The sequence below is a fragment of the Ischnura elegans genome, chromosome 1 (genome assembly GCF_921293095.1).
Source record: "Ischnura elegans chromosome 1, ioIscEleg1.1, whole genome shotgun sequence".
NCBI classification, from domain to species: domain Eukaryota; kingdom Metazoa; phylum Arthropoda; class Insecta; order Odonata; family Coenagrionidae; genus Ischnura; species Ischnura elegans.
Window position 1 is genome coordinate 155,972,569 of NC_060246.1, and position 19,513 is coordinate 155,992,081.

Sequence of the window (19,513 nt, forward strand, 5' to 3'; positions counted from 1 at the left end):
GATCCTGATTTACCTAGTTTGAGTGATCCACATCTTCGTTCTAGGCCATCGAAATTGCTCACTCAATCAATCATTTTTGATTTTTGTGGTGATCAATCATATTCTGGAACTCTTTGTTGATGAGCTCACCTTCCAAAAAAAAATTGCAAATATTCGGAGAAAGTGTAATCAAACTGCTCGATTCCTCGACAGGAACACGGACATTACCTTTTGTCAACAATTGCTTGGAGATTTGTTTACAAACACGGTAGTGAAGAGTCAACTCGAGCTGGGCTTAAAATTAGCTAGAATTAAATATTTTAAATGCAATTTCAATATTTTGAATATATTTAGTAATTGAAATATTATATTGTTACGAAGTTCAGTTATTAAATGGGTAAAAACAAAACAAATAATTTAATTGGTAGTTTTGACCGACTTATCAATTGCTGTTGCGTTGCTAACTCCTAAAAACATATTGTTAGAAAGAGATGAATTTTTTTGTGAAATTATCCTTTTTTAATGGCCTATATGTTAACCCCGCCTGAGACGAATCCAAAGAACCAAATCTCATTGAAATCGGTGCGGCCGTTCTCGAGTTATAAGTGTTCTAACTAACACGATTTTCGACTTTCTTTTATATATATAGATGTTTCAATCAATTGGTGATCTGTTGAAATGCTATTTTGCACTACATTGCTTGTTATTACTTAAGTTATTTTCTATGCCACATTTTGCTTGGCATTGTCACTCATTCATTTTATGATTTGTTGAGTAGAATATTCACAAGTGGGGTGTGGCCACTCAATCCAGCTAATAATTAAGCTGATAAATGAATCACTCAATAGATTTTATCATCATCATTACATAATGTAATAGCTTAGCCATGTGGGACTTAATTTTCTCTTCAATAGAAATGTAACGAAAAAGTCTCACCAAAAGAAAAACAAGATAGTCGTTCATTATCTGGTTGTAGAATAAGTCTTGTGAAGTGCGTAATACTAACTTCACTCTCCTCAGATTAGCACATAGTCATGTACATCTATTTTATCATCAGAGGTTCTATTGCATTATGTCTTAAACTCCTAAATTATGACTTTATTTAGATGTTCCACCTGTCTAAAGAATATTGTTTAAATGTTGAGAGTCATCAAATTTGAAACATCTCACTCTCCAAATTTTCAAGTTCCCCCACTGTAGGTGTTTCTGAATAGGCACTTGTCTATTTTATTTATGTCAACTCAAGTTGATTTTTTAATTCAGTTGACATTTTTTATCATTTGAACCTTGACTTTCAGCCTGAAGAAGCAGACTGGAACGCCTGCTATACATGCCATCTTCAGATGGATAAATACAGCAAAGAACTTGAAAGAATGTCGCAAAACCCTTCTGCCAAACCTTCTATCTAATACTTGTATCTCACTGGAAATAGCGTACAAAATGTTGGTATATGACACCTTTCCTATCTCTGCAGCTCAATGAAAACAGCACAAAGAGTGATTAGAAATATTTGTTTTCCCTTTTCTGTCGGTTTTATGAAAATATTACTTAGCCATATTTCTGCAACTGCTTCAGATACAAAATTGAAAATATGTTAATTTTTACTCCAGCACTTGCAATCATCGTACTAAATTTCAACAAAATATAAAATGGTGAGGTAAACACTTTATTTTAAGTGTGTTGCATTGATATGGAATGGCTTGTGTTGAACTTGATGGAATTGACTATGTACTTTGATATTCATCTCTATGGCCATCTCTCTTTTACCAGGTAACATATTGTCATTTAGCTTTTTTTTTACCTTGACAGTATCTGAATTGATGTCATTCATCACCCAAGTATATTGTGAAACCCTAGATCAGGATGATGGAACAGTCAAACTGATGAATAGGATTGAATATTGATAAATTCGTACGCAGGTTTCCGCGGTGATTACTTGAGTTCAGCATTCTTTCGGGCTGCATCCGCGTCCGTTATCGAAGAACCACAACAGTTTCGCCAGCTCTCCTGCCAGCGTCCTCAGGTGAAGGATGAAGTGAAGCTTTTAGTCCTCTCTTATATAGGCAATTTTTGGCGCCAATTCGGTGGATTTCTTTCGACCAATCAGGGAACGTCCTCGTATTTGCGTCGAATTTACCTTTTCCACGCGCTGTGCAAAGGATAGCCATCCTCCATGTTAAAGTTCGCTGGTCTTTTGACTATCTCAATGGCCTCTCTTATTATTCTCGGGAAGTACTTGTCTTCTTTCGCAATTATTTTGGCGACGTCAAATAAAATTGAATGTCCGGATTCACTCCAGGCGTGCTCCGCGATGGCAGAGGCTTTGAACTGTTTGTTTCTGGTCGCTCTTCGGTGTTCGCTCATGCGGGTGTTCAGCGCTCTGCATGTTTCACCAATGTACCATTTACCGCAAGAGCATGGCACTTGGTACACGCCTTCGGAGAGTAGTGGTGAAATTCTGTCCTTGGGCCCGGGTAGGATGTCAGCTATCTTAGTGACGCAGTTGAACCTGGTCACTACATCATGCTTCCTCAATACTCTCGCGATTTTCTCAGACGTCCCTGCGATGAAGGGGATGGTGACATAAGCCTTCGGATCCGGCCTGGTGGCATCTTCCGGGTCAGGCATCGCGGGAACTTGTCCTCTGTTTTCTTCCTTCTCGGCCCTTTTCAGGATCATGTTGGCGCTGTATCCATTTCTTAGTAAGGCTGATGTCAGGTGCTTCTTCTCGCTGGCAATTGAGTCCGAGTCGCAAATTTTATATGCTCGGTTAACAAGAGTAGCCACTAGTGAGCTCTCCGGATTCATGAGAGACGAAGTGGGTGGACAGATCCTGACAGAGAGAGAGAAAGAGTGCTAGATACGAGTAGGAGTTTGTATGGTAGACTCGTTGGTACCAAGGAAAGGATCGCCCAACTGTTGCCAAGATGTCATCTCCCTCCCGTGAACCTGCCAGAGAGGGTGCAGGGCAGCCTATGCCGCGGAACGGAATCGCCACCACCAACAGATCGAGAGCCCCAAAAGTTCGACAAATTGTAGGAGAAAAAGCCACGAAATCTCCTTCCGTCCCCCCAAAGAACAGAATAAAAGTCCCATACCACAAAGTCAAGAAGAGAATTCAGTAAAAAAGGTTTATAAAGTTCCCTCGCAAAAGTAGAGAAGATGACAGTACTACCCCCTATTACAGTGTGAACTTCAGTGCAACATTTATTTTGTTGTTTTATATTTCCTTCCCCCCCCCCCTTTTCTTTTTTGTTTCTTTTTTTGTTGTTCCCATTTCTTGTGGTTTTCGTATGGGTTATGAATGTGAAAAACTTGTAACGTGATTTTTTTTGGTCTAGGTTAAGGACTTAAATTTTTCTGTTGTGGATATTTGAGAGGCTGCAGCTTAGTGAATTACGCGTTATATTTCATTGAAATCCAAGGAAAAGAAGTTAATTGTTCCTTTTGTTATCGACTTGATTGTATTTGTAAATGATCATATGTAAAAACTTATTAAATTTATGTTGAGTGAACTACGCAGTCAAACGGCTTTATTTATCCGAACGCTCCTATCTCAGGTCCCGTCATACCTAAATTTTCCCCTCCTTCCCCTTCCCACACCCCATTCTCTCGCCCGAGGTGCATGGAATATCCCCGCTACACCTCTGCCCTCCCCTTTTGCCCTCCAATTCCCCTTTCCCTGAATGTGACCCGAAGGCTGGTCGCCGATCACCCGATTAATAGAGGGAAGACGGGCGACACAACATCACGAGGGGTTACATCATTCATGGTGTGTTCTAGCTTTACATACCAGCTAGCAATGGTGTTGAAAAAAAATCAACTGTGTGTATGATTAGTTTCATTAATTTTGAAACTCTGCGTTAGTAAAATCTAGGAATGATGCAGAGCTAAAAAGATTTCGTGTAGCTAGCATTTGGGGTAGGGATGAATTTAAATTGAATCGGAATATGGTTTTGGAATACCAAAGGAGCAATAATGGAGGTTTTCCATACAACTTGAACTGAACGTGCTGTTTTAATATCAAGTAGGTATGACTATTAATGAATTTAGGATGCTTGTGTGTTTGTATGTGTTATTCTTTCCAATATGATGGAAAATCTTAATGTCATCACTCCACCTTTAACTTTGAAATATTGTAGAACTTTCAGTGGTTTTATTCTGCACTATTCACTCTGTACCTATTACAGAATAATGATAACCAGGCTTCCTGAACATTCATGTCAAGTACACATTTGCTCAATCAGAAGATTGCATTCGCCAAGGCCTCAAGAGAGATATGATAAGCGAAAATTTGATTTGTAAAAAGTTATAGACGTAAATGGTATTGGAATTTGAGAGACGGGTTGCTTTACCTGGCTGAGTAGGTGGCAAAAAATTTAGCAGCGAATACCCACAATTAGGAAACGAAACATACCGGCTGAGCACGAAGCACCAATATCGATACCTCCACTGCAAAAACGCTCACCAATCGCCCACCGAATCAAATCCGCTCATCTAGTAGCCCAACAATACGAATCCGCTCAGCTGGCAGTGTCCGGAGCATAAACGCTCACCTCCGAAGCTCTCCACCAAATCCGCTCAGCTCCGTGGCCTGATTTGAAATCCGCTCAACAGACACACCGTCAGATTTCCAGAAAACGTAGGAAGAGGATTTTACATATCCACAATTCACGTTTAAGTTTTAAATTTGATTTTTTTGACTTTTGAGGATCTTTGAGGTTTTATTCATCCAAAAAATGTCCATTTGTTAAGGCTTTGATGTATTTTAAAAGTGCCATTGGGCAAAAACTGAAGACGTACCACGAGATTCATTGGTGACTTGCTAACTTTAAACCACGAGTTTCGCGATATAAGTGATGCATTTAATCATTTATCAGTGAAATCCATTCTTCAAGTAAGGTAGGCAACGTATACAGTGTAATTGTTGACGGTAATTCGACGTTTTATGTAGCCGCATTTGCAAGGAAACTACGACGTGCAGTGAACTTTCATTGTGCCTCTAGTGTAAGTGAACACAATTTGTGCCATTAATGTACCCCTAAGTGAATTGATTGCATATAGACGATGAAGTAAAGAGTGAAGTGAGTTGTGAATGTTACATCTTCGACGAAATCATTAATTTCTTCCATGCTGGTTCATCAACCGTATACATTTCGAGGTATCTAACTATTGCGATGGGGATATGTTTCGTATTTGAGCTAGTTTTACTTTAGGGATACATCGAACGCATATAAATTTTCATTCGTTTGTTCGGTCCTAAGTTCTGTTTGATTTTATTACGTGTTGCACCTATTGCCAATTATTCATTGTGAGCTTTCGCCCACTTTCGCCAGTGTATACATGATTTACATTTCGCGCATTTCGTTGCGCTGTTGTTTTTTCATTACCGCAGGCACGAATATTACAATAGAGGATTCTCAAGTCCGCCGCTAGAATTGTTGTCGCTCCGCGCGCATTATATTCAGTTTTCAAATATCGCCACCTGCGGCGCCACTAGGCATTAAGATCTACCTTTCACGACGAAATGCACGGCAGCAATAGGGGACTGAGCCAGTAAATCACATTAACCACACTAGTAAAGCATGTGAGGCATTTGCCAACTGAAATGAAACAATCCGACCACTTCTACCATCGACCAAAACGAAATATCAGAGCTGACAATCAAGGGGGAATCTGTTATTAGCAATTTTTTGACGCATTCACATACACGGCAGCAATACGTAACCGAGCCAGTAAATCATATTAACCACACAAGCATGTGAGGCAATTGTCAACTGAAATGAAACAATCCGATCACTTCTACCATCGATCAAAACGAAAAATCAGAGCTGACAATCAAGGGGGAATCTGTTATTAGCAATTTTTTACGCATTCACATACACGGCAGCAATACGTAACTGAGCCAGTAAATACTATTAACCACACAAGTAAAGTATGTGAGGCAATTGTCAACTGAAATGAAACAATCCGATCACTTCTACCATCGATCAAAACGAAAAATCAGAGCTGACAAGCAAGATGGAATCTGTTATTAGCATTTTTTTTGACGCATTCACATACACGGCAGCATTCCTGAACTGAGCCAGCAAATCATGTTAACCACGCAAGTAAAGCATGTGAGGCCATTATCAACTGAAATGAAACAATCCGACCACTTCTACCATTGACCAAAATGAAAAATCAGAGCTGAAAAGCAAGGGGGAATCTATTATTAGCAATTTTTTGACGCATCCACATTTAACGCACTGGCTATCTCCCTACCGTCTTGATCACGCCCAGAACTTTTACATCATACCATGGGCATTTCAGCTTCCTAAGGAGAAGCCACGGTGTCACGTCCTGCCCAAACATTATTTTTTGAAGGAAAACATACCGAGGTAAAAAAATTATTCTACTTAACCATTGTTCACAAAACAGCTTCATGACAACCCACAAATTTCATAATTTAAAGGCCCAAAATAGCATAAAATATTATCATTTTCCCCAGAGGAAGGTATCCTTCTCCCACCCCCTGCCCCTCCAGGTAGTCCTGGCTACGCCCACGTAAGCATCAATAATATTCCTAAGCTGGAAACATATATATAATATAACATATTTTGATATCCTATACTGTGATCAATGGATCCATGGCCATAGATGAACAACTCTCCTCAACAAAGAGGTGATGCCTCCCAATAATTCCAATACTAGCACCTCAAGACTGCACAACAACCAAGACGGTATGTAATAAAGACAGCTATCACATTACTTGATGTAATCCACTTATTAGGAAGGATACGAATTATGATTTCACAGAACATTGATACCCATTTAATATAAAAACAGTACCCTTAGAACTTGATTCATAAAAGGAGGAAGTATTAGTGAGTAGCAGGAAGTTGATGGCAATGCGAAATAATTACGGAAGATTAGTGCAACCTATCAGAACAATTTTTAAATAAATGAACCATAGTTCTTTCACTTCAAGTGAAATTCTTCTACAACAATAAGTTGCTGAAAAAAGTTAACTCATACAGAAGAGCAGCAAAAGATAAAGTCAAATAGAAGATCATGCTCAATATTTATTTGACATAATAAAAGGTGGTGCAAAAGACAGTTCACAAAAATGTAGCACAAAAATTTTGACTCCACGGACACAATCAAGGTTCTTCTCGCCCCAGCATTATCTCATACAATAGCCCTTCCATTTCCATATTTTTGAAGTCAGCCGTAATTAATGTACACTTTCATGGTAGAACTACAATGATATATATTCCAGAAGGGATCCAAAATACTATTCCACAATGGGCATAAGTTGTAAGAAAAATAGTCAATGTTCTTTCTTATAGACGATGTTTGGCCAATCAAAGCATATCTTAGAGCAACTGCTGCTTGTGTAGCCTCTTGCCAAACCAGAAGTGGGTGGGATGTGATTCAGCTCAGTTCACCACAGCCACAGATATGCTCAAGAAAGGTGCAGGAGTCTCACAATGCCAATGGGTGCTAGTAACATTGATCTGTAATATTGAAAATGCAAATAAGAATGTGTACATCATGGGCATGCATATAATGAACAGCAATTTTAAGCAATGCAAAGCAGGAGTTAGTTCACTCAAGGTAATACGAGGTAGGTTGCAAAGTTGAATAGCAATGATTAAAACCATCAAGGAGGAAAAGCACGGAAAACATAACTACCAAAGATGCATACTTTACATAATTATCACAGGAATCTATCAAGTAACAATCTGATGTCATAGGTGGATCCAGGGGGGGCACGTGCCCCCCCAGACCCTTAAATAATATGCAAAAGTTTTAATTGCGTTAATATTGTTGCCCATTATCATTACATTCGTTTTGTATTACGAGGTATCCTTGTGCCCCCCAGAACAAAATCCTGGATCTGCCCCTGTCTGATATGCTACCACTTCACAAAAGGGTATATGAGTGTTAATCACCACTTGAATGCTCAGGAAAAGTTTTATTTTCACATATGACTGAAGGGACAGCGGCACCAATAACCACCGCCACCAACAGAAAATTAAAGACTCAAAAATTTGAAAAACTCTACTTACCTACTAATGAAAACTTATGAATAAAGGCAAAACCAATACTTTCTCAACACGTCAATGGTGAGAAATTTCCCCTCTATTGTCCATTTTACGTAACCATGGCCCAAGTCTGTAAGAACCATAACAATGGCCTCCAATGAAAAACCAGTACCACCGACTCGCAGTTTGATGAAAGTTGGCAATTTTCATTCTTCCACGTAGGAATGAAACAGTGTAAAATATTTCTTGCCTATGTCTACTCGTTTTTTTTCACGACATTTGAAGTCTGGGTGAAACTACAGTTTATCAATGAATGCGGTCTCCAGAGGCACTTGTACTTCCAGTGGGAAATAATTTGTCTCAGCCATACTTTTCATCAAATTCTTATGAAAATTTGCACGTCTACTGTAGAAGTCATGAGGATTCCAAATACTTATTGAAAGTTATGCTAAGTGATATTGAAAAACTCTCTAAACTGTTATGTTTCACTAAAATTTAGAAAATTTTTCGTCAAAAACATGGTGCTATAAAACATCAATTTTTGACCTGAGGCAATATGTGAATCAAGCCAAATTATTTTTTCTAATATCCATATACATAATCGTGGCTGCATTAATGGTCTCTAGTTGTCTCCGTATGATTTGCGGAGATAGTTAGGCCGTCTCGGGGGTGTATCCTTGGTATGCAGGTTTATGATGTAAAGAGGTTCACTACATAGAGGTTTTACTGTAGCGCTATAGACTTGGTTTGATCATAATCAATTTTAAAAATCAAAAGTATAAGTCTCAACAAAATTTCAACTTACAATCAAAGTGCAATTGATGAGGCAGCTTTAGCAGAGCAATATTTGCTTGAAGAGTGGTTTTATTAAAAATTTCACTGCTCATTTTTTCATTGAACATATTTCTTAGTTGCTACCATAACCTGCCTTGACCTCACATCTCCACGTACCTGAACAACACCAGCATAGATGGTGAATCTTTGTCCTTTGAAATGTTTCGGAGTAGCGTTTCATGAATATGCTTCATACCAAATGAAAGAAACACACCTGAAATAAAGAGAAATAGATATAAGATGGAATGACAAGATATTTAGAGCACCAAAACAAAGAATGCACACATACCATCAACCCTGACATCCAATAGCTTAAATGCCAAAGAGAAGGAACGGCATAATCCATTATCAATTGAAACAACTATGAGGGGCAATAGCTGATGCTTTCAAATAAGTAGTAGATGTACCACATGACTCCACTTCGTGCCAAATGAAAGAGATAAACCTGAAATAAAAAGAAATAGATACTAGACGGAACTGAATGAATGACAAGATATTAGGAACACCAAAACAAAGAATCCGCACATATCATCAACCCTAACATGTCATAGCTTAAATGTAGTATCATATATTATATGATGGCATGAAAATTCTAATTTCTACACACATTACCATGGCCTTCACAGACAACACTTGCATTCACTGTGAATGAGCTGGTTCAGTGAGACATAAGTCAAAGGACATAAGCCATAAGGAGCCAAAATAGAATTCCACGATGGACTTCAGCCATAAAAAAGATGGACAATGTTCACCTTTATGGCATACAGTTAGCCAATAAGAGCACATGCTGGAAACCAATGTGATCAATGCAGTACCACACCTAACTGAACGCAGGTGGTAAGAATTTCAGTTAACTGTAGCCTTATGTCTACATAATAAACACTGAGAAAAAGGTGAAGGCGTAGAGTATATGAAATGCATAAAAAATAAGCGTCCAAGGGAATATATGTTCAGCCTTCAGGGAGGGCAATATTTCATAACTTAATGAATTTTAATGAAATTAACACATAAGAAGGAAAAAATATCATCATCCTGAGTAGATAACACTGAAAATACTTGTACCATGCCACTTAAAGTGAAAAGCATTGAAACTAATAGTTGGTATGTAAGTATAAGTAATATAATAAGAGCATTAATAGAGTGGAATACTTACATTCACAAAAAGTAACTCTGCAAACTTCTGTATCATGAAAAAAAGCACTATGAAAACACAAGCATTCAGAGTCAGACATAATACAGGCACTCAAATTTTAACTGTTTCCCTCTTATGGTTAAGTCTGTGAATGGAGACAAAAATGACTAACAGCTTATACCCCATTGTAGACCAGGCCTAAGTCATGATATTGATTGCTGAAATTTGTTGGAAATGTTGGGAAAAATTCGTGAAATATTATAAAGCCAATTACCATATCATGTGCATCGCATTTCACGCACTTAAGGCAAACAAAATCAAGTAATTTCGCCCCACCCATCAACAGGCTACTGAGTATTGCCTTCATCCTCCCACGTAAAAGTAAATTTGACATTAGAAGGGAAGAAACATAATCTACAATAGATTATATTTCTTCTATTACAATACGAAATTAATTTCTTCACCAGCTCCATTACTTCATGAACATTTACTAACATGATTTAAAAGGATATAAGAGGCAAGAAAGGAAGAGGACAAATGACGCCGCATTAGTAAATCCAACGTCGACTGCATGGTACACCAGAAGAATCAGTGGGTGTAGCATAACAAATGTAGACCAGAATTAGGACACTCCAACAGCATTAAATTCATCAAAAGTGAAAGAGTATTTTTGAAACTGCTCACTTAATTACTACACTACAGTAAACAAATACAGTAATATGATTACCTTTCACCATTGACGGCTTGAACAGACAGACCAGCACATATCTGTTACTCATTCACATCATCAATGAGACGAGAAACAGCGAGGTTAAGAATTTTGAGTTCAGGAATAGACATCTCTCTTCCATAGAATAACACCTGAAAAATCCCATAAAAATATATTGACTCAAAGCACAGCTTGCGATTGCACAGACACTACATGTATATATTGCATTAAGCACACTTCATAGGCGGAAAACCACAAATCAGCGACAAACGAGGACTTCACCTTAACTTTTAGGAGAGCGCTGCTTTTATTTATCACCACTGTTTTTTCGCACTGGACCCCGGCCACTTGACGATGGAACCGTCTAAAAGTTTAATGTCGGTACACCGCTCAATTGATCCCTCTGGAAAGTGGTCCTAAAAGCCAACATCTCGTTCTGATAACTCCCTGTTCACGTGGTATCACCCGCCACCATTTCTGCATTTGGGCAACATTCTGAAAAAAATTCATCCAATAACAGCTCCGATTAAATAACACAAGTACATAACTCCAAAGCTCACGCGCAAATTAATAGTAATCCTGCCACAATGCAAGACGACCAACGACGCCATTAGCATATTACGAATGCCAGAATCTAGACCTCGTGAGTTTCTACATGATAATTCCAAATAATGAGCAGTATTATACTATAATCACAGCTTTTTTAAAAGATAAAACCAATTTCTTTGCATTCTCCTGGTCTTTGAAAGCATATTCATAAAGGAACATTGTAATCATGCCGGCATCCACACACAGCGACCAAGACACGCCGCTACATTGCATTTCTATCCAAAGCTTCACGGCACAATCACTTGTTGGGCTCATGGAATTAACCTTGAGTCCGGTAATAAATAATAGTTTCAATTTTTAATAATTTCATCAAAATCTACCAAAAATAGGTGATTTACTTACCCTTGCTTGGAAGAGGCTTTCGTTGCGTACGCCCAGCTCCTTACTACGTCTCTTTTGGCAATAGTAGCCTCCTTTCCACCCAGGGACACAGCAACGCCGGTCAGGCCTCATTGCTAAAGCCGAATAAAACTGAATCTACGACTCTCACTACAAAAATTACTGCAAAAATCCGATTAAAGACGGAGCGCGTCGCCCCACTTCCATTAAGCTTAATGTGGAAAATTACTCTGACACAGATATCAATGCCTAGTGGCGCCGCTCTACGGCCAATGTTGGCGATCGAATAAAATGCGCGCCAAACGGCAACAGGTGAAAGGCTACCCATTGGCCCTTCTGGAGACTCCTGTAATGGAGTCCCCTTGACCGCAGGATAGTGTAATTCGAAGTCTGTTGATGTTACAATAACCGTTTAGCAATCTGTTTCAGCTTATTCATTTCACCGTCTTCGTAATGATAATGTGAAATAACGTTAACTGATTCTAAATCGTAAGTGACGAGTGGGAAGTGATATGTAAAGAATCCTTTCTAACTCCATCGAGTGCAAAGCCTTTTAGTTTGTGCAGAGTGATTGGAAAACTGATTATCATGTTTCATTAGTGTTACATTATAGTGTTTTAAATTAATATATAGTGTTTGTGGGCACTTTACTAATTTATACTGTTTGTGGGCAAAGTTCTCCATTGAATCAGTTGATTCGGAATGCTCTGATTACAAGTTTCAAAAAGACAGTTTGTGTCATGTACAGTGAAATGTTGCGTGCGTTGTAGTGCTACTTGTGATGTGATCAGCAATAAATATGTGCAACAATTTAGGTTAATTTTGCTTTGTTTTTTATATATATAACCCTTAAGCAAACTATATTCCCTATGTCTACGCTGTCAATAGTTGAAAAATGTAAATTGGCGAGGCAGATTGTTATGTTTCCTAAAATATAATAGGAGTTGCAAACATGTGTTACTAATTTCTCTCACTTAGGTATATGTTGCGTAGTAAATGTGTATTAATCACGCGTTAACTTAACATTATTTTCTTTACAATTCTATTCAACATTGCAAAATTTTTCGATTCTACTCTGACATTGAGTGTATTTATTGCTTTTTGGGTATAAATGTATAGAATACTGACGTTTCTAAATACATGTTTTTCCATACTTATCACGCATACACCAATGAAAGTTCGTATCCTAAAGAAAGTTGTGCAAAAAAATGCAATATATATCAACAATGAATACACGGCCGTTTGTACAAGAATAACTCCATCTCAAACATACAAATGCTTAGTTAGTACGCATTAATCTCTCCTTTTTTAATGGTATAACATATTATTGTGTGTGTAATAATCAACAAATTTATCTGACAATGAGATGGATTTATGCATTACCAAGTAAAAATTTCGAATGCATTTTGCTGCATCAATTTCTTTTATTCCATAGGTCTACTGTTTAATGATGTATGTATAGATCTTATTACAAGTGAGAATCCTTTGCTTTCTCGCACGTTTGTCATTTGAAAGAAGCATTTTTAAGTTCAAGCCAGGTGACTAGTGGGATTTTTATTTACTTGGACACCTGAGTGTAATCACTTTTTCTTTGATTTATACTTTGGCTCTACAAGAGGGATACAGAATCAAAGTGCCGGACCTACCCTACAAACACAGAAAGGATTAAATCTGTATTAAACACGTATTTTTAAATCCACGAAATCTCAATTATATCTAGATTTAATCTGTTGCAAAGGTGTTGCTATGTCCTCTTTTTCTCATATTATATCTAGATTTAATACATGAAATATCTTGCCCCACAATACAGATTTTTCAGGGATTAAATCCAGATTTCAGTATCTAGATTTTCCAGGGATACATTATAGTACTGCTTTTCATTTGAACTTTTATCAAGAAACCTTTGCGTTACAATTAATGAAATATATTGAGGAAGCTTCCCTGAAGGGAAAACCCTCTGACCACCACAATAAGATCTCTACCTATTCACCCCTTAGCTCCAACAATAATTATATCATCAAGCACCCAATAAGCAAAATCTTTAAAAATTAACTAACCGCTATGCGATAATAAACTGACTTGAAGGAAAAAGATTGTTTATTTGGATTGAGAAAACATGACTCATAATAATTGATATTTTATTAAAAAGGTACAAATATCTATTTATATCACATACAAATTCCAAGCATTTCAAATTAAAGTGAAATTAATAATTTATTAATTCAACTAGCTTTTAATGTGCCCATATCAATGTCATAGATTTTTAGGTGGAAAAATACATTAAGTAACCACTTCGCAATAATACACTGACTTGAGGAAAAAGGTTAATAATATGGATTAAAAACATGAGATAGAGTAATTGATGCTTTATTAAAAAATCACAAGTATTTTTTATTATCATTATATATGAATTCCAAATTACTATGAATCTAATTGATGTTGAGCATCATTTGCCTCCTCCTGCCCCTTGCACTGGCCTGCCACAGCCAGAAAGGGAGGAAAGATAAACACAATATACTACATAGAAAAGTGGCAGGTGGATAAAGTGAAAGGCTTTGCAGTCAATATAAAATAAATTTTTAAAGTACTAGTTCAGGGAGAAAGCAGATCAATAAAAACAAAGGCATTGAAATCAACAAACATGACGACACTCACGGCAGAGTTAAATGCTTATAATACAAGGTTAAGATAGAAAGCAGATTTATAAAAACAAAGCCATTTAAGTCAATATAAGTGAGCCCATTGAAGTCACAGTTTAACCATGGGCCCAATAACGGTCACTCTAGTGAATTTTTAGGGAGAGAAATGATAAAATTTTTATATTGCAAGGTTCAGTTAGAAAACAAGTTCATAATAACAAAGCCATTGAAGTTAACATACCTGAGGACACTAAAAGCACAGTTCAACCATGGGCTTAGTAAGAAAAAAGTTAATGGAGAAACCAGGTTCAAAAGAAGGAATCTGAAGGGAATTATGGAAACGGAGTTCAGACTTCAGGGTTCAATAAGCCCACCGAATAACATTGAGAAACGAAAAATTTCTCCTCGTCGTCGTTTTTGTTGACAAGACCATCCCTCGTTGCTATTTTCAGAGGCACTTCACAAATTGAAACATTACGATACAGTCATAAAATGAAGCTCATAATGAACCAACGTAATAGATAAATGTGCACCAACGTAATGGATTATGGTTTTAAAAAACTATGCATGTATATTGAATGATAAAGTTCACTACATACGGAAGATCCAGGTTACTGTGAGGTGCAAATACGATACTTATGCAATCGATGGATATTAAGGAAAAATATAACAGATAATGGAGCAAATAAACCATATGCAGCTCGTGTCGGTCAAAACCAGTCGTTTAGTAACAATAACAAAACACACTTTCACAGTTCATCACTAATGTTTCGGCCATTTTGCAAAATCACGTCATGGACGCTAGCGCCGCTAGTGGCGCAGAAACTTCGGAAACAGATTTAATCCGTATTTAAAAAGGATTTGGAAATCTAGATTTGATGTATTATGAAATCTCCCTAAAATACAGATTTGATCTTTTTTGTGATTGTAGGGTACATGCCACTTTCAGGGAAAAGAGGCTTAGTCAAAGAAAAGAATGAAGCAAATGAACTAAAAGTGCATATATTGAATCAAATCACTTTAAAATGCAGGATTGGGATTTTGACTTGAAACAGGTTGACAGTCAATGCCTGAGGATAAGGAAAGTAGCTTTCATTGAGTATGCAGTCAGTCTTAAAACCTTAGAACCACACATTGTACCTGCAGACAGTAAGACCAAGGATTTGACTTGGTAAGTGCTCATTTGCTAGTTCTTGTTCACAAATAGGAAGAGGAGGAGAGATTAATTAAGAGGATTAAATACAATGAAATTTGATCCCTTTAAAATGATGTGGCAGTGTTGAGACTGATTGAGCTCTAATGAATTAATTCAGAGAAAAATTAGCAAGTAATTTATTTCTTCCTGCACCTCAATTTCAAATAGGTAAATTTTAATGAAATGCCAGTGTCCACAGGCTAATCAATTTAATCAGACATCCCCATTGTCGTTTACAACTCCCTTGCCTAGTTGTCAGTCGCTGTTGTCCTTAGCCTCTTCTAGATTACCAAGGCAGAGTTCTTCATCTGAGTCAAATTCCATATCCGATATGCTGTCTTCTGTTACAGGATTTACATGGGCCAACACACTCCTTATGAATGCCTGTTTGTGAACAGGAACATGCAAGTTATCACATAACCATGTAAGATCCTTGACCGTGTTCTGTGACAATGGAATGTTTGATTCATAGGCAACAGGGGGTACATAAGATTTAAGGTTGATTGGATGGCCCTTTTTATTGGGGCACAATGTCACATATTGGTCACTGTCAAAATCATACTTGATCTTTACAAGGTTACCTTCATTACCATTGACTGTAACTTCCTTCACTTTCTTCCATTGAATGCGAACTTTGTTGGTGTCAACGTCCCAATTTTGTTTTGAGACAAGAGATTTGAAAGTAAAGATGCAGTTCTTATCCATTTGTTTCACTCTGTACTTTGGAAATGCCTGTTTTGCCTCTTCAATAGCCTCAACCCAGCCATTGAAGTCAAATATTTCCATTTTTTCTGTTTCTTTCTCTATTCGAGCATGAATAGAGTCAACTTCCATTTGCGTATGGCCAGGCTCCAAATACCTGTGGGTAATTTTTATTGAGTATTTTATAGCAATATACTCGTACATGGCAAATAAAAAACTATTTTTATTTTGGCCTGCACAGTTATCAGACCAAAGTCTGATATCTCTGTATCCTTTCTTGACTAGGCACTCCAAAAAATTTAGGAGAGAACTTGAAATCTCGTTTGAGCCCTTTTTGCCAATACCTTCATGCCATAAATAGCAGTCACCAACTCTCTCGACCATGTTGAAGATGGTAAAATTGAAAATATTTAATTTATTTCTGTAGTAAAGGACTGAGTTTTCTGACTTAGGACAGGGTAGTTGCTTCTGTAGATCAAAAGAACATACAGCTATAGTCTTATCTTTTATGCCATCTGCCTTATCTTTTTCTTTCAACTGTCGGGCTCTTTTCTTGTTGTTAAGGTGAGTAGTCCATTTTGCCATTCTATCCTCTCCAGCTTGATCACTATTATTTATATTCCTCATAATGGAGCATAAACTGCATTGATCTTTCTTTGGCATATAAAATCCAATATTGAAATTTTTATTTACAATGTCACGATACTGCCTCTGGCTTGCAATTGATGATTTCGGCAACTCAATTTCTTCTGCCCATTGAGCATATAGTCTTGACATCTTGCTGATGCTTAGCCCCTTTTGAAGGTATTCTCGCTTGGTCCTCTTCCTGCAGTAGTGGGAAGGGATGCGAGGAAATTTATTGACATGGTCCCTTACACTATCAATTTTTTCCAGTGTTAAGGTTACCATTCCACCTTTCTTTTGTCCCCCTCTTTTATCTGGTGATAAAGTAAAGCCTTTCTCAGGATTTATGTGATTATAGGCTGAATCAATCCAGCTGTCACAAATTCCAAGTGTACGCATAAACATTTGCTTACAAACCACAATATTATTTCCTTTGACATTAAAAAAATAAGTGCGGCTAACCTTTCTCACCGCATTTACTTTGCCAGGCTGATGTTTTGTGGGAATGCATAGTGAATTCACTCTAATGAATTCCCACTGTCTAGTATGCACACCCAGCTGCCAAAAGATGTTGTGAATTTGATGTCTTTCTTCTTCAGTTATTTTATGGACACAATCCATCCTACATGCGCAAGGGTCACGCATCTTAGCCCCTTCACACTCTTTGCCTTTACATGATGTGTAAGGCTGTCCTAAGTTTTTTAAAGTCTTGTTTACATTTCTCTTCCACAATACTTCATTCCTTGGACGCTTCCTGACGGGACTGGTTGAGACTGAGACCTTTTCCCTGTGTTCCCCAGCAGTAAATTGAGTATCAATCAAGAGGCCAGGATTGGTCAGAAAATTAGAATCTTGTGGATGTGGAGCTGGCTCAGAGTACAGAATCACTCCTGAAAGATAGGGATATTAATTAATGTTTCAAATTTAATTTGATAACTTGAGTCAGTATTTTCTTCCACCAGATCATGTGGAACTGAATGAAAATTGTTACATACAGAGCTACTCTCTATTAGTAAGAAACAAGAACAACATGGTCATCACTGGTGTGCCAAATTTAATGCAAGTGTAAAGAAAATGTGGTGACATTAAACATATATATGTTAGTGGGTATACCTACTCATCAAGACTTCTACAAGATTCACTGACATCCTACATGAATGTCATCAGGTCTCACCTTGCTGTCTTTTTGCAGAAGAAGTGAAAGGTGTTTGGTTGTCTTCATTAACTATACTTTCTGACAGTACATATACACCAGGTACCACCACCTCAGCAGAGTCTTCAAACAAAAGAAATTGTTTATTATCACATTAAGTTTGATTTTACTAAACAAAAATTGTTACATATAAGGCCAACCAGCCAGAACATCTCACATCCTAATTAAGTTTGGTACTGCTACTGCCAGATCATATATTTAATACTTATGTATTATATTATACTTTTACACATGTATTTTATATGTACAGGCTTGAGAAAGTAAATAGAATAAATATAACTCACCATTCACATTAGAGGCTTCATCTTCTGAAGAATTATATTCAGCTGATACAAGTGATGAGGATATAGATAGATTCAATGGAAGGGAAGCTGGAATTAAAGCTTATATGTTAAGTCATAATAATTATGCATGTTGCCTTTAAAAATATTAGAAATATATTTCTTATTTTTACCTGGTGAAATTGGTGGCAAAATATCAATTTCAGAGCCACTTATCAAGAATTCCTCAGCAAGAGGCTCGAAATAATTTTCATGAAAGACTTTACGCTTGGTTGGAGGTGGGTAAAGGCTATCAGATTCTTCATTTCCTGATTGTATCATCCAATTTTCTCCTGAGGAAGGTAAATTCCATTAACATAGTTATAATTTATTCATGTTTTGCAGAGTGCTTGGCATATTAGAATACATAAGTACTCCTTAACATAATTTGGAAATTGAGCTTGTTTGGCTGAAAGTTTGTCATGTTCCTTGTCATTCGTAATGGCTACATGGAATCTTTGCTTTAAGCATAAGATATTGAAACCTTTGTAATTTATAAAACTTGATTGCTTAAACACTCATCTAGGCCTTCAACAGAATGACTTTTTTGGATTATTTCACTTAAATCTAACAAAGTAACTGGTAAGAGGAATGACATATAGAGTTGAATGCATGATCAATTATGGTATATACAATGGGATACTCGAGAAATCACTATGAGGTGAAAACATATGGCTGTATCTTACATTATATACAATGGGAAGGTCTAAGTAGGCTACAAAGATCTCTTATTTAAAAACCCAATTAACATCTCGATTAAAGTTTTGTGCCACAATATGCTCTAAAACTCGGCTTGCAATTACTATTTCCCAAATAAAAAATTAGATAATAAAAAATATCAATAGTTAATGCAGCATTATTAGGGGAAAGTGTTTCGTGAAATGAACTTGGTGAATTGCTTTAGAAAGCGTATTTCAATTCATAGAACGTATGTGAACTTGGCGAAGTTAATTTTACTTTTCCTAGAAATTTTAGTAGGGTAGGTAAGATTTAAATGCTCCATTGCAATTTAATGCTAAAAATCCTTTGCTCCACTATTCAGTAAAAGAATTGACGGCTGGGGAATTTAAACTCTCGACCTGTGAATATCGTACACCATGCGGGTACCAATGCAGTTTCACCTCGGTCATTACAAGTTCAAGGAAATTGGCTGAAACTAAGTAAGTTAATACTCTTAGCTAGGAAAAA

At 37.1% G+C, this 19,513-nt stretch overlaps 1 long non-coding RNA gene across 2 annotated transcripts; it reads right to left on the reverse strand.

Moving 5' to 3' along the window:
* Window positions 1–7,023: 7,023 nt before the first annotated feature.
* Window positions 7,024–12,442, reverse strand: LOC124172565. 2 transcript variants are annotated; one of them, XR_006868190.1, is made up of 6 exons: window positions 11,636–12,442; window positions 10,967–11,179; window positions 10,703–10,836; window positions 9,133–9,288; window positions 8,815–9,057; window positions 7,024–7,478 (listed from the first exon to the last, which is right to left on the reverse strand). It is a non-coding gene; the product is annotated as an uncharacterized LOC124172565 (long non-coding RNA). The 2 variants fall into 2 exon arrangements; XR_006868188.1 differs by having other exon boundaries at window positions 8,961–9,057; window positions 11,636–12,439.
* Between the last annotated feature and the right edge of the window lie 7,071 nt (window positions 12,443–19,513).